Source organism: Hypanus sabinus, chromosome 1, assembly GCF_030144855.1.
Source record: "Hypanus sabinus isolate sHypSab1 chromosome 1, sHypSab1.hap1, whole genome shotgun sequence".
NCBI lineage: Eukaryota > Metazoa > Chordata > Chondrichthyes > Myliobatiformes > Dasyatidae > Hypanus > Hypanus sabinus.
In genome coordinates this window covers 164193972-164221345 of record NC_082706.1, presented here as the reverse complement: position 1 = coordinate 164221345, position 27374 = coordinate 164193972, and the positions used below count along the sequence as shown (strand labels likewise).

Genomic DNA, 27374 nt, shown 5'->3' with positions numbered 1-27374 from the left:
CCAGCGAACTCACCGAACCTAACAATCCACCCGGGGACAGCATCGGGCCACGTCAATATCTAAAGCGAAACGAGTAAATACAGGTGCTCTTCTATTTGTTGCATAACCCCTCATGCTTAGACTCGTCTCTCAAAATGACATTTTAATGCAGACCATGTAGTTTTGTTTGAAAAACGCAGATGCTTCCTCTGGGAGCACAAAGAAACATCATCTTTTTCGGAGTTTTCGCTTATAAGGACATTCTTTATTTTTCGCATATTCTTGTTCCTTTTAAAAATCTAACATTTAAGATTTTTAAATGGAAATTAGTCGCCACATAAACATGGAAGAAATAATAATAGGAATGCGGAACGCTTTACAATCAACAATTCACTTCAAATATTAACAAGCCATACAAGACACATACACGCCTGTCAAAGCGGATGAAAATGATAAAATGTATCTTATTTTAAAGCTTATTATAAACCCCGTGCTGCTGAGATACAGTATAATAACTTCAACTCAAATTTGTACGATTATTGTTTTTAAAAGCCAAGACGTTTGATCGCTGAACTGTCCGAGAATAACTGGCACGCTATTCTAAAAAGGAACAAAGATTTAAGCTCAGTGAAGGAAAGTAATGGAGTTGATTAGACTCAGTTCTTTAACAAAATGTTTGCAACTATACATATCTAAATCGATTTAGTTATTAAAAACTCTGTAGCAGTTGTTATCTAGAACTTCATTATTACAGTTGGTTCCCAAGGTTGTTATAATTTGGGGTGGTTATGGGGATAAGCTCCGACTACTTTTTAAAATACTCCCAATGGCGTGCGCCTCAAATAGCCTCTGACAACCAAATCCAGCTCCTTGCCTTCACATGCGGCATTGTTTCTACTGACAGGAGAAGGGGCAAAGGTGGGTTACTAGTGCCTTAACACCAGTCGCTTCGGACAGATGGGGTTCGTTCGCCTTGGCAGGTCATCAAGCAGAAGGAAAACTCTGATCTCAAACCTCCGCAGCCTTGCGGCTATACCCACTCATGGAGAAGGCTTAGTGTGTAAACTCCGAGAGAAAAATTCGGAGCTGGAGTCCTTCACAGTCCTACGTTGAGTTAACTGCTGACTGGCAACTCCTGTAACGCTTCTGGTGCCAAACTGTATCAGTCTTTACCGTTCCTTTGGATTCATCAGATGCCTGGAGAGGAGGAGCTTGCTACATAGGCAACAGCTTGCTCTCCATATTATACTGCCCTGGATTGCGTATCTAGACAGCTAGGATGCAATATCCATGATTAATTCTGACCAACGGAGGCCTACCACAACTACTAATTTATTACAGCGGTGCATTGAAAATGTCTACATCTGTCTTCATAATGGAAACTGCCTATGCAAATTGCAGCACCAACTTCCATTTCCTGCTCCCGACCATGGCATCCTCAGCTTGTTCTAACCACCAGTCTTCTCCAAATCACCATTAACGAGCACTTATTCAAAATCGAAATAATACGAATTGTAGCAACTTGTAAATTTGGGATGTGAACTTATTTTGTTATTTCTTGTACTGGTCCATTTTCTCCTACTTCAGCTTTAAAAAAAACTATTTCTGGGGTTTATTTTCTGTGCAGAGCTATAGGAAATTGATTAGTAAATTCCAAATATAAGATTCTGCAGCTCCCAATCTGTATTCAAATGATTCTATCCCTACTACATATTGTTGTACAAATGCAGCCTTCTCCAAAGACTGAAGAACAGTAAATATAAGTATATATGGGAGATACATTATTCATTTTATATCTTGAATATTGGAGTATAACACCAGCTGTTTGAAATTTGCATCTCTAATTGGAGTGCAGCCAATTATGTACTTTGCACTGTCCTGCCCTACAAAAATTAATCTTAAACAACAATACAAAGTCACCTTAGTTTCTACAACCTCCCTATATCTGTTATGTCATTTCTGGCTTCTGCTTTGAGTCAGTGTTTTGCATACACACTGATTTGAATCACTCATACCACAATCTTTAACAAATGCTGAACCTGATATGCTGGTAACCAAGAATGCCGAAATCCTAATTTCAATATATCCACCAATTAAAGATAAAAGATTGTATTTACAAATTACATCTTCAACATCAATTCCAACCGTGCATGAAGTTGAAGTTACAAAATGGAGCTGTCAGTCCTTCAACTTACAATAGAACAATTTTTAAAGTGGACATGCATGCAGAAACTTCCTGCAAAATTTCATTTTTCACCCCTCAGAAAACCCAAGGTACTTAAATACAGAATGAGGACTGGGGTTTGGGAACAAATCTAAAGGTGGTAGTGCTGATAGGATTCAGATCTGTTATCCAAATACAAAGGCTCTAACATTTGTGATAACAAGTCTTCTAATGCTTAGACATAGAGTTACTGTTGAGTATGCTTTTCTATTATAAATGCATTCAATACTACAATGAAATGAATTGCCATGTGCAGGAATTATCGCATTTGATAAAATTAAAATTTTCTTAATAATACCATACATTTACCACAACATCTTTCATCTGTACAGGTAAAACATCTAAAGGCATTTCTCAGAATCAGATTTATTTTCACTGACATGTTGTGAAATTTGTTTTGTGGCAGCAATACATTGCAAGGTATAAAAATTACTGTATGTTACAAAAATAGTGTAAAAATTAATAATGAACATGGACTGTTCAGAAATGTTTAAGTCTGATCAAACTGGAGAAAGGATGTGATTATACTGGAGTGGGTGCAGAGGACATTCACCAGTTCGCTGCCAGGGTTGAAGCATTACAGCTGTAAGAAAAAATTCTAACTCGGTTTGTTTTCCTTGGATTGGAGGCTGAGGAGTGTCCTGATAAGAGGTTATACAAAATTAAGGGGGTTCTTATTCCTATCACAGAATGGTTGGAGTCTGGAATGTACAGACAGAAGAGGTGGTGGACGTATGTCTCTTACAACATTTAAGATACACCCAGGTAAGTTGCTGAGCCACCAAGGGGTGAAAGCCTGTAAAGTGGGTAAATCAAAGTAGTGTAGGCGGGTTAATAGGCCAAAAGATCCGCTACTATGCTTTACAACTCTAAGAGATTATGAAATTTGATAGTAAAACCTAATAACCTGTTATCAAATACCCAGATGGTCATGATATTAGAGATGAGCTTAAATTCTACAACAGTCAAAATGGTGCATTAAAGCTGCATTGGGTGGATGTTGTGCAAGAACTCAACAGTGAACTTATTTCCACACAAGACCTAAGATTGTGTGCATGTTAGAAAAGACTTTGCACACTGAATAAAGATATTAACCCCATTAGAGTTGCAACATGGGCAGCTAAAAAAGGCAAGGCACACATGCTATAGATTAAAAGCAGCAGGGGGAGGGGAAACATTAGGCCTTGTGCTTGCAGTAAATAAAAACAAAAATAATTCTGGAATCTGCAAGTTAAGCATCACCTGTGAAAAGAGTAACAGTTAACATTTCAAATCAAAGATTCTTAAAACTTAAAAATTGAGAATACAGAGCATCTTTTAAGCTTGCAGAGAGGGGAGAGAGAACAACGATGTCTTATCTAGCAGTTTTGTTCTTTCCATATAATACTGTACACAGTATCTTTTTCCATGCTCAAAACCTTTACAAGTCAATTCTTAAAACTTTAATGCTGTAGACTCAACTCAGATTTAGATTAATTTATCATATGTACATCAAAACACACTGTGAAATGCATCATTAGTGTTAATAACCAATACATCTAGTGATGTACTGGGGGCACAATATTGCACAACGTTCAAGCTTATTCAATTTTATAATCTTTAGAGCTGCACAAAAATATCTAAATTCAATCTGCTTCCTAATAGGTCACTAGCACCAGAAATGAATGTGCAGTATTTAAAACGATGTAAAAATGCACTTAGTTTTATTTTTGAAATGTCAGAATTTGCACTTTAATAAAGCTAATGGAACTTGAAAGTATGCCAACTTTCACGTAAAACCGTCAGCGATGCACATTAATGCTTTAAAATGAATGCTTTCAAGTTAGAGTCACACAGCACAGAAGAACACCATTCAACCCAAATGGTCCATACCAATCAAGATTTAAGTTCATCTCAATTGCCCAACTTTGGCCCATATCTCTCAAGACCTTTTCTATCCTGTACTTTTCAAATGTCTTTAATGTGCTTGCCACAACCACTTCTTTTAGCAGCTCATTCCATATACTGACCATTTTCTGGATGAAAACAGTCCCCCTTAGGTTCCTAGTAAATCTCTCCCCTCTCACCTTAAACCTATGCTTTCTAGCTCTTGAGTCCCCAGCTCTGGGAAAAAGATTGTGCATTCATCCATCTCTACCCCTCAGTTTTATATACCTCTAAACAAACACCTCATTCCTCTACACTCAAATAAACAATGTCTAACATCTACCACCTTGCCCACATCAATGTCTTGATTAGTTCTTCAAAAAACTAAAATTTATGACACATAAAATTTGTCACAAAAATTGTTCAAGAAAATTTGAGTGAGCTTCACATCATAAGAAATATGCTGAAGTTTTACAGAGGGTACAAAGGAGATTTACCAGGGTGCTACCTGGATTTGAGAACATGTCTCATGACAAAAGGTGGAATTAGCTACGGCTTTTCTTTTTAAAGCAAAGGAAGATGAGATTTGAAAGGGGTGTTGAAGAATATAAGTAGCACAGTGGACAGCCAGCACCTTTTGCCCCAGGGCAATACTAGAGGACATCCTTTTAAGGTGAGTGGTGGAATTTTTAAGGGAGATGTCAGAAGCAGGTTTTTTAAAAATATACACAAAGTGGTAAGTACCTCGAATGCACTCCCAAGCATGGTGGCAGAGACCAATACATTGTGAACATGCAAGACTCAGATAGGCGTATGTATGAAAGAAAAATAGAACATTATGGGCAATGTAGGAGGAATGAGCTAAATTCAGATGCAGCAGGTTAGATCAGCACAATATCGTGGCATTGTGCTGTATTGTTCTGTGTTCTCCCATGCACAAAGCCATGTTGAAAATCCCTAATCAATTCCGATCTTTCCAGATGTTTGTACATCTTATCCTTCAGTATCCCCCTCATAATTTACCTACCACACAACATTACTGGCATAACATTAGCTACCCACCAGTCTTCCAACATTTCCAATCACATCACCAAGAATAATACACAAGTCTCAGTGAGGGGCTTCACAATTTCTTCTCCAGCTTACCACAGTGTTCTTGGATATAGCTAGTTAGGCTCCAGAGATTTAACTACCTACATACATTTCAAGACATCCAGTACCTCCTATGCTGTAAAGTAGGCTACCCCAGGGTCTGACACTTTCATGTCTTTTTCCATGGTAAAAAAAGAGGAGAAATACACATTGAGGACCTTGCCCATTTCTTGGGGCTCTGCACAAAGATATCCACTTTGGTTTTGAGGCACACTATTATCTCTCAAGTTACTTTTCCTCATTAATATACTTTAAAAATCTCTTATGATTCTCCGAATCTTCTTTGCTAAAGTTATCTTTTTGCCCTTCTGATTTTTTTCCCCTGGAGTATACCCCTGCATCCCATATATCCCTCCAGGGATTCATTTGATCCCAGCTACCTGTATCCCAGTTACCATGCCTCCTTCTTGCCCAACAACAACATCCTTCATTATCCAGGGTTTCCTTTGTCTACCAGCATTGCTCTTCATACTACCAGGAATATGCAGATCTTGAACTCTCAATAGCTTGTGGCGGCTCTTTTCCTAGCGTATGCGAACCGACTCACAATTAGATAGCCTACGGGGGTTTGCGAGCACAGAGCTTTGGAGCCTCTTCGCCATGGGGGGCCGGTTGACAGAGGCTTAAAAGTGAGGCTGAAGTTTTCGAATAAAGTTTTTCCTTCGACTGCAGTTACCGACTCCGTGTCGTAATTTTAGCGCTGTTTGTAGCACACCGCTACAATTGGTGACCCCGACGGTCCAAACGATTTTTGGACCAGAAATGACCGACGCCGCCTCTGTTCATGCGGTTTCGTTGAAACTGCCGGGTTTCTGGACACAGCGACCGAACCTATGGTTCCAGCAAGCCGAAGCCCAATTCCACGTTCGCCGGATCACCTCAGAAGACACCCGCTACTACTACGTGGTGGGCTCCCTCGACCAGGACACAGCTGCCCAGGTCGCGGAGTTCGTACAGTCGCCCCCGACAGACGGCAAGTACACGGAATTCAAAGCCCTGCTCCTCAGGATTTTCGGACTCTCACGGCGCGAGCGGGCTGCCCGTTTACTGCACCTGGATGGCTTGGGCGACAGACCTCCATCGGCTTTAATGAATGAGATGTTGTCTCTGGCCGAGGGACACACAGGCCTCATGTTTGAGCAGGCATTCCTGGAGCAGCTGCCCGAGGACATACGCCTGCTGCTGTCCGACGCGGATTTCAGTGACCCCCGGAAGGTGGCAGCCCGGGCGGACTTGCTGTGGAACGCCAAAAAGGTGAGCGGGGCGTCCATCGCACAGATCACCCAGCCACGCTCCCGGCAGCAAACTAGTCCAGGCCCGGCCGCAGAGCCCACTAACCCCCGGCCCAATGACCACTGGTGCTTCTACCACCAGCGGTGGGGCGCAGAAGCCCGCCGTTGCCGCCCGCCCTGCAAGTTCCCGGGAAACGCCAGGGCCAGCCGCCGCTGATGGCTACGGCGGCTGGCCATCGGGATAGCCTCCTGTATGTGTGGGATAGCAGGTCGGGACGCCGCTTTTTGGTCGATACTGGGGCTGAGGTCAGCGTTTTACCTCCGACAAGTTACGACACTCGCAGCAGGGCACCGGGTCCCCCCCTGAGGGCCGTGAATGGCAGCACAGTAAGGACCTATGGCACCCGTCAGGTGCAGCTACAGTTCGGCCCCAGCCAGTTCACGTGGGACTTCACACTGGCCGCCGTAGCCCAACCGCTTCTGGGTGCGGATTTTTTGCGAGCTCACAGCCTGCTGGTTGACCTGCCCAGGAAGAGACTGGTACACGCCGAGACCTTTCAGACGTTCTCCCTGGGCGCGGCCCAGTTGCCAGCCCCTCACCTCGGCTCCATCACGCTGTCCGACAACGACTTCACCAGGGTCCTGGCGGAGTTCCCATCGGTTCTGGCACCGCAGTTCACAGCAGCCATGCCCAGGCACGGCGTACAGCACCACATCCCGACACAGGGACCACCCCTCCATGCCCGTGCTCGGCGGCTTCCCCCGGACAAGCTCCGACTGGCGAAGGAGGAGTTCCAGAGAATGGAGGAATTGGGGATCATCCGGCGGTCCGACAGCCCCTGGGCTTCCCCCCTGCACATGGTGCCCAAAGCGACGGGGGGCTGGAGACCGTGCGGCGACTACCGCAGGCTGAACGAGGCTACCACACCGGACCGCTACCCTGTGCCGCACATTCAGGACTTTGCGGCAAACCTGCACGGCGCCCGGATCTTCTCCAAGGTCGACCTTGTCCGAGGGTACCATCAAATCCCGATGCATCCTGACGACGTCCCCAAGACGGCTCTCATCACCCCGTTTGGCCTCTTCGAGTTCCTCCGCATGCCGTTCGGCCTGAAGAATGCCGCACAGACGTTCCAGCGGTTAATGGACGCGGTGGGACGGGACCTGGACTTCGCGTTCATCTATTTGGATGACATCCTCATAGCCAGCAGCAGTCGTCAGGAGCATCTGTCCCACCTCCGTCAACTCTGCGCCCGACTGAGTGAGTACGGTCTTACAATCAACCCTGCCAAATGCCAGTTCGGACTTGATACCATTGACTTCCTGGGCCACAGGATTACTAAAGACGGGGCAACCCCTCTGCCCGCTAAGGTAGATGCGGTCCGCCACTTCCCCCGACCCACCACGGTCAAAGGCCTTCAGGAATTCGTAGGTATGGTCAATTTCTACCGCCGCTTCCTCCCTTCAGCTGCCCGGATCATGCGCCCCCTGTTCGCCCTGATGTCGGGTCCGAGCAAGGACATTACCTGGGACGAGGAGTCCGCCGCCGCTTTCGTTCAAACGAAGGAAGCTTTGGCTGACGCCGCAATGCTAGTACATCCCAGAATGGACACCCCTACCGCCCTCACAGTGGACGCATCAAACACGGCAGTCGGTGGGGTGCTGGAGCAGCTCATCGCAGGTCGCTGGCAACCCCTGGCGTTTTTCAGCAAACACCTGCGGCCACCCGAGCTCAAGTACAGTGCTTTTGACCGGGAACTGTTGGCGCTCTACCTGGCAATCCGGCATTTCAGGTACTTCCTAGAAGGTCGGCCCTTCACCGCGTTCACGGACCACAAACCGCTTACCTTTGCGTTTACGAAGGCATCCGACCCCTGGTCATCCCGCCAGCAACGCCACCTGTCCTACATCTCTGAATACACAACGGATGTCCGGCACGTCTCGGGTAAGGACAATGTCGTGGCGGATGCGCTCTCTCGCCCTACCGTTCATGCCCTTTCCCAAGGGGTAGACTTTGAGGCACTGGCAGAGGCACAGCAGGTAGATGAGGAGATTCCGAGTTACAGGACTGCAGTCTCTGGTTTGCAGCTCCAGGACTTCCCCGTGGGCCCAGGTGAGAGGACCCTACTCTGTGACGTCGCCACCAACCAGCCCCGTCCGGTCGTCCCCGCAGCCTGGCGGCGACGTGTTTTCGACTCCATTCATAACTTGGCGCATCCCTCCATCCGGACAACTGTCCGGATGGTTTCCAGCAGGTTCGTTTGGCACGGACTCCGCAAACAGGTCAGTGAATGGGCCAGGACGTGCATGCACTGCCAGACGGCCAAGGTTCAGCGGCACACCAAAGCCCCACCGCAGCAGTTCCATCCCGCCCACCGGCGTTTCGACCACATTCATGTGGATATCGTGGGCCCCCTGCCAGTGTCGCGCGGAGCGCGTTACCTCCTGACTATCGTGGACCGGTTCACAAGATGGCCAGAGGCGGTCCCGCTCACCGACACCACCTCCGAATCTTGCGCCCGAGCCCTGATCGCCACCTGGATATCCCGCTTTGGTGTACCAGCCCACATTACCTCCGACAGAGGCGCCCAGTTCACCTCCAGCCTGTGGTCAGCTATGGCCAGCCTTTTGGGGACTCAGCTGCACCACACCACTGCCTACCACCCACAGTCGAACGGGCTAGTGGAGCGTTTCCACCGTCACCTGAAGTCGGCCCTCATGGCCCGCCTGCGAGGAGCCAACTGGGCGGACGAGCTTCCCTGGGTCCTTCTCGGCATCCGCACAGCGCCCAAGGACGACCTGCACGCCTCGTCGGCCGAGTTGGTATACGGCGCGCCCCTGGCCGTCCCCGGGGAGTTCCTACCAGCCCCGAGGGGGCAAGAGGAAGAACCCGCTGCAGTCCTGGGCAGACTTCGCGAGAAGCTCGGTAACCTGGCCCCCATACCCACTTCACAGCATGGGCGGCACCCGACCTGCGTACCCAAAGACCTACGGAACTGTAAGTTTGTGTTTGTACGAAGGGGCGGGCATCGGCCACCGCTGCAGCGGCCATACGAGGGGCCGTTTACGGTGCTCCGGAACAACGGGTCCACGTTCGTGCTGGACGTTGGGGGGAAGGAGGAGGTTTTCACGGTGGACCGCCTCAAGCCGGCCCATGTGGACCTGGCGCAACCGGCCGAGTTTCCGGCGCCTCGGCGCAGAGGCCGACCTCCCAAGCAGGTTCTGGCCCTGGCTGTGGACATTGGGGGGTGTATCGCCGGTTCTGGGGGGGGGTTATGTGGCGGCTCTTTTCCTAGCGTATGCGAACCGACTCACAATTAGATAGCCTACGGGGGTTTGCGAGCACAGAGCTTTGGAGCCTCTTCGCCATGGGGGGCCGGTTGACAGAGGCTTAAAAGTGAGGCTGAAGTTTTCGAATAAAGTTTTTCCTTCGACTGCAGTTACCGACTCCGTGTCGTAATTTTAGCGCTGTTTGTAGCACACCGCTACAAGCTCACTTTTAAAAGCTTCCCATTTGCGAGACATCCCTTTGCCTGCCTGCCTGCCTGCAAACAAACTCCTTCAATCAACTTTTGCCATTCCCTGTCTAATCGACTTACAATTTAGAACTTTATTCTGTTACCCCTTTCCATAACACATTTAAAACTAACAGAACTATGGGTACTGCTTCCAGAGTATCCCAGCCCCACCTGCACCTCAATCACTATTTCCTGCAGCCCACAGAGTCACAGATGTATACTGGTGCCATCTTGAGAAATCTGCCGTGCCCAAGCTTTGCCTTCTCCCTGGGAAGACCATCAATATATTGAATGAGAAAGCTTTCCTAAACACACAAATTCCATCCCATCTACAAGCCCTTAGCACTATAGCAGTCCCAGCCTATATTAGGAAAATTAAAATCCATACTATGACAACCCTATTATTGTTGAAACTTTTTACAATCCCCCTATATGTTTGATTTCAGTTGATCATTAAGCCTTTAGTACAAACCCAATAAGGTGATCATATCAGGCCCATCCATAAGACCTCACCGGAAGTATATCTAGTGGTAGTAGTCACTGGAAGATCCCTTAATAATTTCATATCTGACTATCATGATATTTTCCTTAATCAGAAATGCAACTTCCCCTCCTCATTATCCTCCAGTTCTATGCTATCAATACTACCTGTACCCTGGAACATTTAGTTGCCAGCCCTGTCCTTCCCTTAGCCATGCTTTGGTCTTGTTTTAGATTATAATGTTTGCAGAAGGGAATGCTGTATTTCTTAAACATATGGAACTTTTATAAATTCTTCTTTATTGAAAGTAACAGATGCATCTATATACAGTTACTACACATTCAAAATTCAATTTTACTTTGTTTTCCTTGTGGTGAAATGAAAGCAGGTGTCCTAAAGGAAACATGATGCAATTTTACAGACAGTTGTTTTATGAAATTAAGAATTAGAGTTGGATTGGAATTGCAGCAAACACTTTGTGTATTTAATATTTGCTACTGTAAATCTCACTGATAATTAAAACCCAGTCTTCTCTCAAACTTCCTTTCTATTACACCACACCAAGAATTTAAAATAACACAAATGCTGGAGATCAAAAACAAAGATGCTGGAAAAACCCAGTAAAGTCTACAAAATGAGTATCTGTTAGATTCAGATTCAGTTTATTGTCATTTAAAAACCACAAATGCAATGCAGTTAAAAAATGAAACAACGTTCCTCCAGAATGATATCAACAAAGCACACGACAAAAACAGACACCACCAGAAAATCCACATAACATTTGACAAACCCCAATCCAGAGTCCGGAAAGGCTGCTGCTTATTAATATCGCGCTACCATCTTAGCGTGTTCCCCGGAAAGGAGCTCCAATCCCACCAGATAAAACAAGACCAAAAACTAAAGCTACAAGACCTGCATAAAACCACATAGTTACAACAGTGCAAACAATAGCATAATTGATAAGAAAAAACAGACCACGAGCACAGTAAAAATAGTCCAAAGATGTTAAAAGACCATAAGTTCAAAAGAAACCACCACACAGTTTCCACAAGTCCTCAGGGTCCCGAATGACTCGTCATCCCACACAGGCAGCAGAAGGGAATAACCCCGCTATGCACTTCCATGGCGCCGCCCGACTCAGCCTCGCAGACGCAGCACACAATGAAAGCAACCTGACCGCAGCAGACTCCGAGTCCATTGAACCTCCGAACCTCCGACCATCCCCTGCGGCACAGCTTCTCTGAGCACCATTCTCTGCCGAGCGTATTAAGATGGCCCCGCCAACAGCCATCAGCAACGCGACCCCGAGGACTGGGGGCCTGTTCTTCCCAGCAGAGACATGGACCTCTCAGCAGCAGCAGCAACGAAGGTCTTCCTGGAGATTTCCAGATGTTCCTCCGTGCTCCCACGTCCGTTTTTCATCCGATTATGATTGTGCACGGCACCCGGCTTCATAAATAACAGATAATCAACTCCAGAGTTGCCGCTGTAAGCTGCGTCACGCCGCCATCTTGGAATGGTCTTTCAGTTAACATCCTAATTTAAAGAGTTTTCAACTAAACAGTCTGACCGCTCCTCTTAAATTTGAATATAGAATCAGTTATGTTAATAGTCACTGCAAAATAGGAAATGTGTTTTGAGAAATGTGTATCATGCCAGATCATTTTATGCAAAGATAAAGAATATCAGGAAAATGTATTGCTACTTTATTATTTCTTGAAAAAATATTGCTTTGTTCTATTTCAGAGTTGGTATTATTGTGCTAGGTTCTGTCATATTGTGTATACAGTACATATACACAATAGACCTAAAGCAACCAAACTGCGAACTCTGGCAACCCTGATATTGGCCAATATTGTTGAGGCCCTCCATAGGTCAGGGTCAACCATGGATATTGCATGCCAGCGGTTTACGTGATACACAGGACAATAAGAGCAAGCTGTTGTCCAGACAGCAGGCTCCACCTCTCCACGCAGCTGATAAATCCAAAGGAAAGGCAGAGACTGATACAGTTTGGCACCAGAAGCATCACAGGTGTTGTCAGTTAGCTTTGAACTCAACATATGAATCCCTAAGGGACTCCAATTCCAGATTCCCTCCCCCCTCGGGATTTACTCCTGAAGCCTTCCCTCTCCTAGATTTCCTCCTCCCAGATGAGCTTCCAACTAAGGCTGAAGAGCCCTGTTTGCCCAAAGCGACTAGTTTTAAGGTGCCAGTAACCCACGTTTGTCCCTTCTCCTGTCAGGAGAAATGGTTCCATCAGGTTTAGTAGCTAAACCACACAGGAAGGCCAGGAGCTCAAACTTGGTGTCAGAGGCTATTTGAGATGCACACCACTGGGAGCATTTAATAGGCAGTAGAAGCTTATCCCTACTACCTCCCCTGGCTAGGACAACCTTAAGGAAAAAGCTATATTAGTTCCAACAAATGACTTTTCAGTAGCTTAGAAGTCATATGAAACAATAAGCTCTTCTTCATTAATTTCTCAGCTACATAGACAGTAGAGAAAGAGATAGTAGTGGAGTAAGAATTAAAGTAATTGGTGTGATAGGAGTGAGTAGATTCAATTGAATTGAATTAACTTTAATTCTTACATCCTTCACATACATGAGGAGTAAAAATCTATGTTCAGTCTGTCTGAATGTGCAATTTATAATAAATAGTATGTACAGCAAGATATACAACAGTCAATATAGCTGAGAAATACAATTGTGTCAGCATAAATTAATAACTTCTCTGTAGGCTGCCTCATTATTATTTAAGATAAGGCCAATCAGTGTATCATCTGCAAATATAATTAGCATATTGGAGCTGTGGGTGGCGACACAGTCATGGGTATGCAGAGAGTAAAGGAAGAGGTTTAGGACATGGCCCTGGGGGGCTCTTGAACTGAGGGTTAGAGAGGCAGCATAGTGGGAAAAGAGGAGAGATGGCACAGCTGGGACAAGGGGGGGCAATTCAGCTTATGTCTGGGGTTGAATGAGGACACTTATAATATAAAATGGGTTTGAGAACATTAAAAGAAGGGAAAAATATACAAACTGTAACAAATGAAACTTAATAATCATCCTCATGGAGGAAGAGGGACACACTGTACTGTCCAATATTCAGACAAGTCAGATGAGTCATTTAGCTTACACCAAATTTTAACCCTCTGTTTTAATTCAACTTCTGTATTTTCTCCAATCTGTGTGATAGAAATCAACCAAAATACATCAAATATGCATCATTCACTGTTTGGCATCATTAAGCTGCCCAGGTCTTCCATATACTGGTACGTTAAGTACCACAACAATTCAGCCATAGTTTTCTACTCACGTCTGAAAATGAATCAAACATAAATTTGGTGACCTCAGTGTTGACTGTAATAATAACAACACCACCATATTTATTCAGCACTTTTCATACAAACTATGTTGTTCAAATTGCTTTACAATGGGATAAAGTGCAAACATGAAAATGAAAGGCAAAAAGTTATTTAAAAGCAAGGTTAAATAAATGGGATTTGAGCTGTTATTTAAAAGTGTCATCTGATTACTAATGAAAGGTCTTGGTCTGAAACAGTGACTGTTTATTCATTTTCATAGATGCTGCCTGACCTGCCGAGTTCCTCCAGCAAATTAAGTGTGGTATATCTTAAAAGTGCAGAATTAGGCAATTCAGCCCATCGAGTGTTCTGCCACTACTGATTGCCTTGATGTGCAGGAGGGTGATAGAATCCAATCACATTCATCGAAATTTTCAAATAGGAGCAACACCTGTACATGAAGAGAATTAAACTGTAGTGTAAAGATGTAAAGTGAGAAAAGGTTTGGGTGTGGGATTAAACTAGACAATTCTTTCAAAGAGTTGGAATTGGGCTGATGATCCAAATGATTTCTTCCCCCCCCCCCCCCCCCCACCTTCTTTAAGGTTCCACATTTCAGTCTTTGTTTGATAATTCAGTTCTCTAGGACCTCATGAAAGGAGACCAGAGAAGTTCTACCAATAACTTTTCCATTTCTCTCTCCTCGGAGTTCCCAAGAATGCCTGCAATCATCATGTCATCTGCAGATATAAAGTAGGTGTCCAAACACTTCTATCTCCACTCAAGGTCTACAAACAAATTATGCACAATTCTATCACTTGGCCCATAGATTTCATTACAATGGTAATCCAAATGTTCTTAATGTTACGAGAGTACCCACTCCTACTATCCCCTCAGGCAGCATGTTCCAGACTTCAGTCATCCTCTGGTTAAAAATATTCTTCCTGTGTTTCCATACAAGATAGAAAAAGGCATTCAGCTTATGAGTCTATGTCGGTTTTGAAAGCATTCCCACTCCCCTCTAAGTGTTTGTGTATTCTATTCTCCCCATATTCCAAATGTCCAGATCCAAAGAATGCAGAGGAGATTTACAAGGATGTTGCCTGGATTGGGGAGCATGCCTTATGAAAACAGGTTGAGTGAACTTGGTTTTTTATCCTTGGAACGGTGGAGGATGAGAGGTGACCTGATAGAGTTGTATAAGATGATGAGAGGCATTGATTGTGTGGATAGTCAGAGGCTTTTTCCCAGGGCTGAAATGGCTGCCACAAGAGGACACGGGTTTAAGGTGCTGGGGAGTAGGTACAGAGGAGATATCAGCAGTAAGATTTTTTATGCAGAGTGGTGAGTGCGTGGAATATGCTGCCGGCAACAGTGGTGGAGGCGGATACGATAGGGTCTTTTAACAGACTTTTGGATAGGTGCATGGAGCTTAGAAAAATAGATGGCAATGGGTAAGCTTAGTAATTTCTAAGGTAGGGACATGTTTGGCACAACTTTGTGGGCCAAAGGGCCTGTATTGTGCTGTAGGTTTTCTATGTTTCTATCACTCCCCTGCAACCAATGCAATTTGTAGTGACAGAGCAAACTCAAAAGGCCAAATTCTGCTCCTTTGTCTTATGGTCTTAAGAAACTATCAGTCATGCATCTTTGGTTTGTGGGTGGAAATCGGAGCAAACCCATCTGGTCAGAGACAGTTTACAAACTTCACACAGGTAATATCGGAATGGGATCAGGGGTATAAAGGAGCAGCTCCATTAGCCATACCACTGTGATAACCGTAATTCTTAGTAAAATCCACTCTAAAATTCCTGCCCTGTGCCCTCTTGTCTATAGATACACCTGGTAGGGGGAAGATTCCTTATGATTCATATTCCAAATCATTTTCTATAAAAAACAGGTCCTCCTCAGCCTTCTCCACTCCAAAGAACAAATCAAACCTCTCCAATCTCTCTTCATTGCTGAAACACTCTATCCCAGACAACATCCCGATCAACCTCCCCCACATCCTCTCAATGAAAATTATTGTAATGATATGCTGACATAACTGCAGAAGGTTTATGCTTGGATCAATGTTTGACATAGTTATATTACAACATTTGGCCCTTATGTTCTGTGCTTCAGATATCAAAGATAGATGCACTGCACTGCCTTCTGAATCATCTTAATTACTTCTGCTGCTGACTTCAGGGATTCTTGAACATATACATGGTCTCTCTGCTCCTCAGTATTTCTAAGAATCCTACTTATTGTATGCATCTTTCAAGTCTTCCTAAAGTGCAATGCCTTACTTTTTTGAAAATTAATTCCATCTTCCATTTCTCTGTTCATTTACCAGATATCCAATGGCCAAAGACTACCTTTCACACCATCAATAACAGCAATTTTTTCATCCAAATTACTGATATTTCCTGGATCCCCTAGATCTTACCTTTGAACGAGCCTCCCTGCCATAGGCCTTATTGAAGTCCATGTAAACTACCCTGACAAACCTCCTCAAAAATCTGTTTTAGAACATCACAATAAAGACACATGCATATCCTTGATCAATCGCTACCTTTGTAAGTACTGATTAATTTCATCCCCCAGAAATATTTACTAAATTTTCTGGCACTGGTATTAGACTCACTGGGTATCATCACATCTGACTTGTTCCTCCTAAGTACCACCTTCAATGTACCTCATTCACCTGGCATCTCTTCTGTAACGGCCTGGTGCAGAGCCAACAACCTGTCTCTGAATGTGAACAAAACAAACGAGATGGTTGTTGACTTCAGGAGGGCACGGAGCGAACACTCCCTGCTGAACATCGATGGCTCCTCGGTAGAGATCGTTAAGAGCACCAAATTTCTTGGTGTTCACCTGGCGGAGAATCTCACCTGGTCCCTCAACACCAGCTCCATAGCAAAGAAAGCCCAGCAGCATCTCTACTTTCTGAGAAGGCTGAGGAAAGTCCATCTCCCAACCCCCATCCTCATCACATTCTGCAGGGGTTGTATTGAGAGCGTCCTCAGCAGCTGCATCACTGCCTGGTTCAGAAATTGCACCATCTCGGATTGTAAGACCCTGCAGCGGATAGTGAGGTCAGCTGAGAAGATCATCGGGGTCTCTTTTCCTGCCATCACGAACATTTACACTACACGCTGCATCCACAAAGCAAACAGCATTATGAAGGACCTCATGCACCCCTCGTACAAACTCTTCTCCCTCCTGATGTCTGGGAAAAGGCACCGACCAGACTATGTAACAGTTTCTTCCCCCAAGCTATCAGACTCCTCAATACCCAGAACATGGACTGACACCTTACTGCTTTATTGTCCTGTTTATTATTTATTGTATTACCTGCACTGTTTTGTGCAGTTTATGCAGTCTTGGGTAGGTCTGTAGTCTAGTGTGGTTGTTTTTTTTTCCTCTCTATGTTTTTACGTAGTTCAATCTAGTTTCTGTACTGTGTCATGTAACACCATGGTCCTGAAAACGTTGTCTCATTTTTACTTTGTACTGTACATAGCAGTTATGGTCGAAATGACAATAAAAGTGACTTGACGACTGGAGAAAATTTGAATATTTCTGTCAGAGCCTCAGAAATCCCCTCCATTGTCTCCTAGGGTATCGACTTCTTAATCAACTTATGGTGCTCGGACATGATATTTCTAGCAAGCTTGAAATTTCTAGTAGTGCTGTCACCCATGCTACCAGCCATAGAGTTCAATTCAGCTATCCAGATAGCAGTCTACACACCACTTCAGATGGATGTAAAATATGCACTCAGTGAACTATACTCGTGTAGTCAATAGCCGCAAAACGGGATACCCAAGACCCTCATCCATCATTGTCAGTGACTTCAATCAGACCAACTTCAAGAGTGCATCAACAAAGCACTACCAGTAGGTCTTCTGTCCCACTGAGGGCTCAAACAACCTTAACCATTGCAACCCAACCAAAGGCGATGGCAGAGACACATTCCACCACCCCCTCATCCCCTTCCACACTTTGGTAATCAGACCACCAAGATGTGCTCCTTCTCTCTGTGTACAAACAGAAGCCAAAATGTAAGAATCCAGTACAGAAACTCATTCAGTGCTTGTCTGAGAAATCAGATGAGCTTCTACATCACTGCTTTGAGTTGACAGATTAGTCCACATTCAAAGACATTGCTGCAACCTAACATAAGTATGTGATCATCATCACAGATTTTATCAACAAATACACTGAGGACTGTGTACCAAAGAGGATAATCCAGGTGTTCCCAAATCAAACACCACCAATGAACTGTGAGATCCATTCCCTAATGAAGTCCATGACTGCAACATTCAAACCAGGTGACAATGACCTTTACAAGAAATCATGATATAACCACCATAAAGCTATCAGAGGTGTCAAGAGATAATACAACTTCAAAGTCAAGTCCCAAACCAGCCATCATTGTGGCAGGGTTTACATGAGCTAAAGGCTACAAAATGAGGTTGGCAGCTTTCCACATTCTATGCACATTTTGAACAGAGTGTAACCACCCGTCCCAAAAGCCTACAATACCACTGAACACAGTCACCGTTGCAGATACAAAATCCGTTATCCAGAAAGAGAACCTAAAAAAATCACTTGACCAAGATGGTGTCCCTGGCCACATTCATAGATGCTGTGCAGATCAGCTGTCAGGGTATTTGCAGACGTTTTTAACCTCTGCCTGTTCCCACCTGCTTTACTAAGACCACTATCATCCCAGGACCTAAGAAAAACAAGTAAACGTAGTTTAATGACTTCCACCCAGTGACTCTGATATCCAACATCACAGTGCTTTGATAGGCTGCTCATGGAACATACCAACTCTAGCTTTGCAGAGGACCACAACCCACTGTAATTCACCTTTTCAAGAGTCTACGACAGACACCATCTCCCTGGAACTACAGTCATCTCTGGAGTATCTGGACAGTAAAGATGACTACTGTTTATTGGTAAAGCTCTGCCTTCAATACTATAATTCCAAGCAAATTTATCACCAAATTCCTAGACCTGGGACTCATCCATTGCAACTGGATCCTTAACCTCCTGATCAACAGACCACAATCAGTCAGGATGGGCGGCAACACCTCCACCATGATTATTCTCACACTGGTGCTCCACAAGGTTACATCTTCAGTCCTCAATTGTACTCCCTGTATACTCATGACCGCATAGACGTATTCTGCTGTAATTTGATTTGCAAGTTTTCAGATGTTATATCTCATATAACAACGAATCTGAGTTCAAGGAGGAAATGGAGGATCCGATGACATGGTGTCATGATAACAACTTATCTGCCTGTGTCAGGACAACAGAAGAGCTGGTCATTGATTTTAGGAAAGGGGTGATGTAATGCTCCCGTTTACATTAATGGTGCTAAGGTTAAGAGGTCGAGAGCACTTACGAGTTAACATCACCAATAACCTGTCCTGGTCCAAACACATATACACCTTGCCAGTAAAGTTCACTGTTGTCTCTGCTTCCTCAGGAGGCTAAGGAAATTTGGCACATCCCCATAGGCTCTTACCAATCTTTGCCAATGCACTAAAGAAAATATCCTATCTGGATGCATAATGACTAGATATGACAACTGCCTGCCAGTGACTGCAAGAAACTACAGAGAATTGTGGACACAGCTCAATACATTATGGAAGCAGCCTCAGCTCCATGGTCTCACTGTATTTTGGTACAATTGCCAATAATAATAATAAAGCAACTATGCCTTCTTTCATCAAGGTCCATATCTGGAATCTCCTCTTCCTCTGCAAATACATTCCTCCCCAAAACCTGCCTCTAAACAAGGTTCTAGACTGCCTCTTTTGATTTTTTCCTCGGGTTGGTGCCAGTACTTTCCCTTAATTATCTTGATGAATTTCTATCCATGAATAGTAATTATAAAGTCAAATATGTTGCACTTCCAATTTTGGTATGCAGGGTAATCCAAAAGCTCTGCACCAGAAGTGCTTATTATATTGTGATAATTTAAAAAGCAAGTAATCTATCTAATTCACAGTGGGGGTTTTCAAAGAAAATTTTCAATCATTTTTGTAACTTTGGTTTCATTACTTTGTTACTAAGGGTGTACCTGTCCATGTAAGATGTTCATTTTCTTTATGGCACTTCTGCGTAACAATAGTAGACACAATCTTGTCAGTTCAAAACAAAGCTGTTTTTAAAGAACTCCATCTCTCAAAAATGAAAATGGATTCTGAATGAAAAATCACAAGCAATGGGGGAGATGCACAAAACACAAAGGGATTCATATGACCACCAGTTCTCAACTGTCTATTAACAGACCAAGCATTTCATTCAGTCATAAAGTGTCATATTATGATTTTAAACATTAGTGATCAGTTTATCTAAAATAGGAAATACTAAAATGAGAACTGCAAAATGTTTACAATCAAACTGTTGTATAACAATACAATGCACAAGATGCTGGAGGAACTCAACAGGTTAAGCATCATAGATACTGCTTAACTAGCTAAATCTCTTCCACCTCTAAGTAAAATGCACAGCTGGTGTCCACAAATAACTAGACCAGATGAGGTCCAATCTGAACAATTGACAGTTCATTTTACTCCAGAAATACTGCCTGACCTGCTGAGTTCCTGCAGCATCCTGTATATTGCTTCAAATTCCAACATCTGCAGACTCTTGGGTCTCCTGTTGTATAACAATGTCTTTCTTCAGTATGGCACCTCACACCAGTTACGTTCTAGCCAAAACCCCAACAGTTCATTGAAATTAAAAAATATTGAAATTCATTTCAAGGGTGGTCCAATCATAACATCCTTCAATGATAGAAACTTGCTCTAAACTTTGGGCTAAAATATTAAAAGTATCCAAATCCAAAAAAAGTGATACGATTCCAATGGAAGTCCTTTGATGTGATTTACACTTACTTTTATGAGTTTCCACTCGCCGTAACCCCTCGCACTGATGCGCAGACCTTAAATGCACGGTTGACACTTGTGATACCCGGACGGGTAGGTTGCAGAGATCTTCTTAAAACATTTTTGCATTTTGAAGTGCAGTAAACGCACCATTCATGACTCAGCCTTTGTGTCCTTTTGGTAGACAACACGAGTTGTTTGCGTTTCTTCTGAAACCTCCCTCCCACTGCCGCTGTCAGGCGAGCTGCAGCTGCCAGTAAACATCGGCTGCAACTCTCCCGAGAGCTTCTGACACCCACCTCCTGAATGACAAAGCAGCCGGGCCCGAAGACAAGTGTCGTGCCGGGCACACACTGAAACTACCTGGCGTTTCCAACCGTCTGGGGCTGCACTGCGCTCCGTAACCCGGCCGAACACCCATTAATGCGCGCTGACACCACATTTTACTTACTGTTTTGCGTGTAAATCTCGCACCAGTGCTTCCCTGGGATAGAGAAATCCTTTCAAAAACCGGGTCTAACTGAGAGGAGGCGGGGCCTTTTATTGAATTGCTCGGACTTGTGTGCAATTTACTGCGTAGACGGGCGAGAAAAAGTCGACAGATATTCAGATGATGTTTCCACCTCTTCGGAGTGTTTTGAATAGTTTGATGAGGTGGTCTCGGGGCGTTAGTAAGCCTGCCTGCCTGTGTGTGTGTGTGTGTGTTGGGAGGCGGGGGTGCTGCGTTTGCCCGACGCGAGCAGCGGGCGCCCACCGAACGCCGCTCGCCCGCGCCGTTTCCCTGGCAATTCCCATCGCAGCTCGCGGACCTCCCCGCCCTCACGTGCAGCCACACGCGCCCACTCCCGGTGCGAGGGGCATCACATGATGTGTCCCTCTCCAGCGCTGCGATCTCCCCTTCCCTCTGGTGTAATCAGCCGCGGGCGAGAAACGCCTTGTTCCTCACCCTTTGTTGCCTATGCGCGAAAACAAAGATTACATTTTGGAAGTACACACGCAGTATAAAATTGAAAGCCTCAGAACGATTTTTAAAAATGCACTGACCATTTCAGAAACTGCAATTAATCGCATCACTATTGCATTCGTCTATCAAATAATAAAAATGCTCGAATATGGATACGCATCCACTATTATATCAGGACTCTATATTCGGATTTAAAGCTTCTGATTATGAACAGCTTTTCCATTGCGTAACAAAGCTCTTTGTTTATTCTCAGCGAGCTTCGCCCACGCCACTATTGAAATAATCATCGTACTAATTCCATCAGTAGTCATAAAAATCAAGAAATTTTAAGTTAACCAAGACCAGCCCCATTTAAATTCATTACAAACTGCATTGTTACCCTCCGGCATTGTTTTGGAAATTTAAGGAATTGAAGAGAAAAAAAATTACGGCGCTGCTAAGTAAATCTATAGAAGAATATAGGTGCATTAAAATATGTTCTGACTTTTCTTTAATTTTCTTTGAATGAAATTATGGGTTATAAGCCACGTTGAGATGGAGACAGAATGGAAGATGCAGTGAACGGAGAGTCAATCGATTAGTTCTTTTGCTAAAATGGAAACAAAAAATTGTTTGGAACATTTAGCACGTCAAGCAGAATATTGGGAGAGAAACGAGGTCGTTAGAAACGTTTCAGGCTGACCTTTTCTCAGAATGGAAAAACCAAGAACACAGACGTTTTTTAAGCAGCAGAGAACAAAGGAAATGTCTGTGATAGAGAAGAGCTCCACAGGTTGGCATTGGCTGAGAGTGGGTGAAGAGTGCTTTTCACTGCCAGTAAATCCGAATTGAGGAGCTGTGGAGAACAAAGAAACCCTGCTAAAGCAGAACACAGCAGTTGGTTGTAACGTGTCATAAAAGAGAATGCTGGGGAAGACCTGCAGCTCAGGCAACATCTGTGGAATGGGAAACAAAACACGAGTTCTTGAAACGTCGACTGTACTCTTTTCCATGCCTGCTGAATTCCTCCAGCATCTTGTGTGTGTTCCTTGGATTTCCAGCTTCTGGAAATTTTCTCTAATATGAGTTACTTCAGAACTGTCCAGAACCTGAAATATATAACAAAAAAAAACAAATGTTGGAAATAATAAAGGATAGATGGGGCAGACCCAGATAGCATCCGCAAAAGGAGAAACAATACTAATACCAGCACCCCTCAACCTCAAAGATCATTGAACTAAAAAGCCAACCTGTTCCTATCCCACAGACACAAGCCACCCACAGATCATCCCTGGCTATTTCATCAGGCTGATTAATTGTGACAGACCAGGGAAAGGTGAATGATCTGAAATTGTCCAGTGATGGTGGGGGTGTAGGCATGGACTATATTTGAGTCTTTGATGGAACAGTGTAACAGGCCAAAGACGGAAGGGACATAATGAGACAGGATGTGGATCAAAGTCACCCAGGCAGACTGAATGATGGTAGTCGGTCATTGTTTTATCCAACATAAAGGAAACTACCTCATGAAACCCAAATACTATGCCCTAAGTTGGATGAAGTTCGAATGAATTTCAATTTCACTTGGAAGGAGAATTTAGTTCCCAGGATGGTGCATCTCATGACAAAGTGCCTTGTGAATGGGAGTGATGAAGGTGGAGATGAAAATGTGAACCAGGCAGTAACAGAATAAAAACCCCTTTGCAATGCAGAAAGAGAAGTTTGGGGGAGATGTGTAAGATGTTTTCATTTTTTAAAGTTGTAATGAAGTAGCAAAACAAGGCTCAAACATTCACAACCATCTTCAACTCTTCATAAAGTCTCCACCTTCACAATGCTAGGCTTAAGCCAATTTTATTTATTTGTATAACAAAACCATTCTCATGATAGGGTAAATCCCATGTTGGGGGTGTTGAAGAAGTTTAAGGTGTTATGTAGGAAGCTTAGAGGGGATCCAAAGGGTAGGATTTTCCTCAGTAGGATAGCTGGAGCCTTGAATACACTGATTGAAGTTGTAGCGGAGGCAGATATTGTCACAGTATTTAAAAAAGCACCTAGACAGTTACTTTAGTTGCCAAGGCTAAGACTACAGACCTAATGGGATTAATGTGCATAGGTACAAAGTACAGCATAGATATGGTAGGCTGAAGGAACCTTCACTATGCTGCAGAACTCTATGGCCCTCAATGGCAAGATCCTGGGCAACAGGGACCATGTCTCATAACTTGGGAGCCACATCCTGGCTAACTGCACATCAGTGCTGAAATTAATATTGCCTTCAGTTGTCAGCAGAGCTTTTGATTGATTGAGCATCTTTTGTTTGAAGAACCTCAGGAGTGGTTTTCATGCTAATCATTAATAAAGCCAACAAGGTCATAATATGAACACTGGTTTTCATGGGACTCTTATTGATCTCCATCTATGGTATATTACTAAGAAATTACAGTATGCAAACACCAAGAAAAGGATTTTATCAAAATCCTAGAATTAAAATACATATGAATAAAGTTAGATATGCTTTCCTGCCATTGATGTGACTTAATCTCACCAATACAGAATGAACATTGGGAAATCACAGACTGTTCTGTATTTTGCTTCACAGAACACTGACTCACACCCCGCCATTCCAGATGCAGTATGGCTGCCCAAGCACTTCCTCATTCACTGCAAAGGAAGGACAACTGAATCTTTTAAAGGTAGAGGAGGTGGCGTATACTTCATGATTAACTGATCATAGTGCACAGATGTGATAGTTCTGTCTAAGTTCTGCTCACCCAACATGGGCAATCTACCAGTCAAGTGTCATCCATTTTACCACCTGACTGTACTTCCACTTCCAGTGACCGAAGACTGCAGCACCAGTGGTGAGGACCAAGAAGGTATGGTCAAGGGAGGTGGAGGAATGCTTATAGGACAGCTTTGAGTCAGTGGACTGTACAAAGTTCAGGACTTCATCTTCGAATCTGAATGACTATGCCACAGTTGTCACCAACTTCATCAACACCTGTGTGGTTGAATGTGTGCCTTCAAGATCATATTGGACATACCCAAACCAAAAGCTTGAACCAGAAGATTCATGGTCTGGCTGAGGTCTAGATCTGTGGTATTCATGACCAGTGATCCAAAGCAATACAAGAAGACTAGGTATGACCTACAGAAGGCTATCTTAAGAGTGAAAAAACAACTGTGATTGAAGTTAGAGATGGAATTTGAATGTGCACCAGCTCTGGCAGAGTTTGCAGGTCTACAAAGTGAAACCTAACATCATGAATGGCTGTGATGGTTCACTCTCAGATGAGATCAACACCCTTAATATAAGCTTTGAAGGGGAGGATAAAACTACACCTGTGCAAATGCCTGCAGCATCTGGTAACCCTACAATCTCTGTCTCGGAGGCTGATGTCAAAATGCCTTTCATGAGGGTGAACCCTGGCAAGGCATCAGATCCTGATGGTGTACCTGATAGGGCACTGAAAACCTGTGTCAGCCAACTGGCAGGAATGTTCAAGGACATCTTCAATCTCTCACGGCTGCATTTGGAGTTTCCCACCTGCTTCAAAAGGGTGACAATCATATCAGTGCCCAAAAGAACACGGTGCACTGCCAAGAAGACTTCAGGGTCGCAGGATTTCGTGGCTCTGGAGGCAGGCAGACTCAAGGTCAGTGTCACTGCAGGAAATTGGTGTGTCGTGGGAGATGGAAATTGAAAGCAGCAAGCTGGCTGTTAGCTGTGTGCCTAGAGACCTGAGTTCTTTGGGCACAGAGCTTGGAAGAAGCAACGCAACAGATTTTTAACATCATAAATCAGCAAGTTGTTTGTTATGTCTCCCTTCTCATTGTGAAATGGGGAGACTTCTTTTTTCCCTCATTAGGGAGAGAGGGAGCTTATGATATGTCGAATTACCAGGCGAACGAGTAGTCTTCGCAGTACTGCAAGTCTGTGTCTTTATTGATTCTTTGCCACATGCTTGAGTGCTCAGTGGGGGGAGGGTTGCCAATGCTTTTTAGCTGTTGGGGGGTGGTCGTTGCCTTGCTGCTGCTTGTGCATGGGAGGGGGGAGCTGGAGGGGACGTTGGGGTTCTAACATTTAACTACCATTCATTCTTTGGGGCACTCCTCTGTTTTTGTGGATGTTTGCGAAGTAAAAGCATTTCAGGATGTATGTTGTATACATCTCTCTGACATTAAATGTACCCATTGAAACCTTTAAAAACTATTGCCAGTTGCACTCACACCTACTGTGATGAAGTGCTTTGAGAGGTTGGTCAAAGTTCAAAGTACATGCACTGCATATGTCACCACATACAACCCTGAGGTAAACTATCTTGCTGGTGTACACTGCAGATCCAAGAAACACAATAGAATCAATGAAAAACCTCACCCAACAGGACGAACAACCTGTGTGCAAAAGACAACAAACTGCGCAAATAAAAAAGAAAAACAAAGCAATAAATATAGAGAACATGAGATGAAGAGTCCTTGAAAGTGACTCCATAGGATGTGGGAACTGTTATGTTTTGTAAGATCAAAACATTGTTTATTCAAAGAAGACATTGGAGTCTGGGAATATGGGTGTGGCTTTGTCTTTGAGATGCACATGTATCTCATGGTATAGTGATGATGCATTCAATTAACATATTTATACATATAACCTGTAATTAATTATTTAATCAAACAAGGATACTTAATCAAACAATATATATCCAAGATCACCCAAATATTAATGAAATATTAAATACACAAAACTCCTCCCTGCTTAGCTATAAACTCCAACTCAATAGAGAATGCATCTCAACAATCTGCACAGCATATAATCTAATGCAACTACTATATACAGACATTCAAAACATAGTAAATTTAAAATTGTCCCATTCATGCTTAAAGGTTTAATTGTGGATTATTTCTTACTCTTGTGGGATAATGCCTTTCCTGACAAGGGGGAACACTCTGCTTGGCCTGCGAGACTTGCAGCTGTGAAACAATCTCAGGTTAGGGCATCCTCCATGGCAGTTGTAGGAGTTGACTCTGAGACTACAGGAAGTGGTTCTGACAGCTCTGCACACCTTTCTTGTTCTTTTCTCTCTCTGAATCAACTTTGATCCTTTTCTTTTTCTTTCTTAGTTCCTTCTCTCTTTCACACCTTTCTCTTTCTTTTTCACATTCTCTCTCACTCCATCTCTTCCCTTCTTTTTCTTCTTCTAGCTTATGTATCATGATCTTGGGAAGGTGCATCTAGCTCACTGAAATATTCTCTTATTAATCCTTGTATTAGTCCCTTTACGATCTGACCTGTAGTGTTGGGTCCTGCATCCATAACATCATCTGAAGAATCCTCTGTTTTTATATTTCCATTGACTCCTTTCTTCTTGGCCTTCCATTCGTCCAGCTGGGCTTTAGTATTTGCATCTACTTTAACTGGCAATGTGTTGTTTGCCACTTTAAGTTCATGCAATAATCTTAATGCACACCACGTAGATTCTGGTTCTTTATACTTACAAAAGCCAAATGTTTGCAACTTCCCTGAAGCTCCTTGAACTCTCTTTGCGCTTAAAGCCAAGCCACATTTTGCAAGTAACTGCCTGATTAACATATCAGAAGATTTCTCAGAAATGTTGCCTGTAAAACTGTTGTAGTTGGACCACTGCTTTCATCATTTTCACTCTGAGCAGGATAATCCTTCCGTGGTCCAATATTGTTTTCCAACCAACGACACAAAGGCTGGCACCAACACCAGTTTGTCCTCTGTTGGGGGATGGTTCATGGTGTTTGCCAT

The 27374-nt window shown here is 43.9% G+C and overlaps 1 protein-coding gene, 1 long non-coding RNA gene and 1 pseudogene across 3 annotated transcripts in view; 1 reads left to right on the top strand and 2 right to left on the bottom strand.

Moving 5' to 3' along the window:
- mapre2 (microtubule-associated protein, RP/EB family, member 2) overlaps nt 1–21460 on the bottom strand; it is a 73845-nt gene extending 52385 nt beyond the window's left edge. The window contains exon 1 of one of the 2 annotated variants that reach the window (XM_059980480.1): nt 21110–21460. The gene's annotated coding sequence lies outside the window, so the exon portion shown is untranslated. Of the gene's footprint in view, nt 1–20667; nt 20849–21109 lie in introns of those variants that run through there. The other variant, XM_059980489.1, reaches the window with a different exon arrangement.
- Nucleotides 9–16709, top strand: LOC132399772 (uncharacterized). Its single transcript, XR_009514070.1, has 4 exons — nt 9–83; nt 2893–2968; nt 4640–4742; nt 16098–16709. It is a non-coding gene; the product is annotated as an uncharacterized LOC132399772 (long non-coding RNA).
- A 5320-nt stretch (nt 21461–26780) lies between the features above and the next one.
- LOC132406152 (RNA-binding protein 25-like) lies at nt 26781–27374 on the bottom strand (annotated as a pseudogene).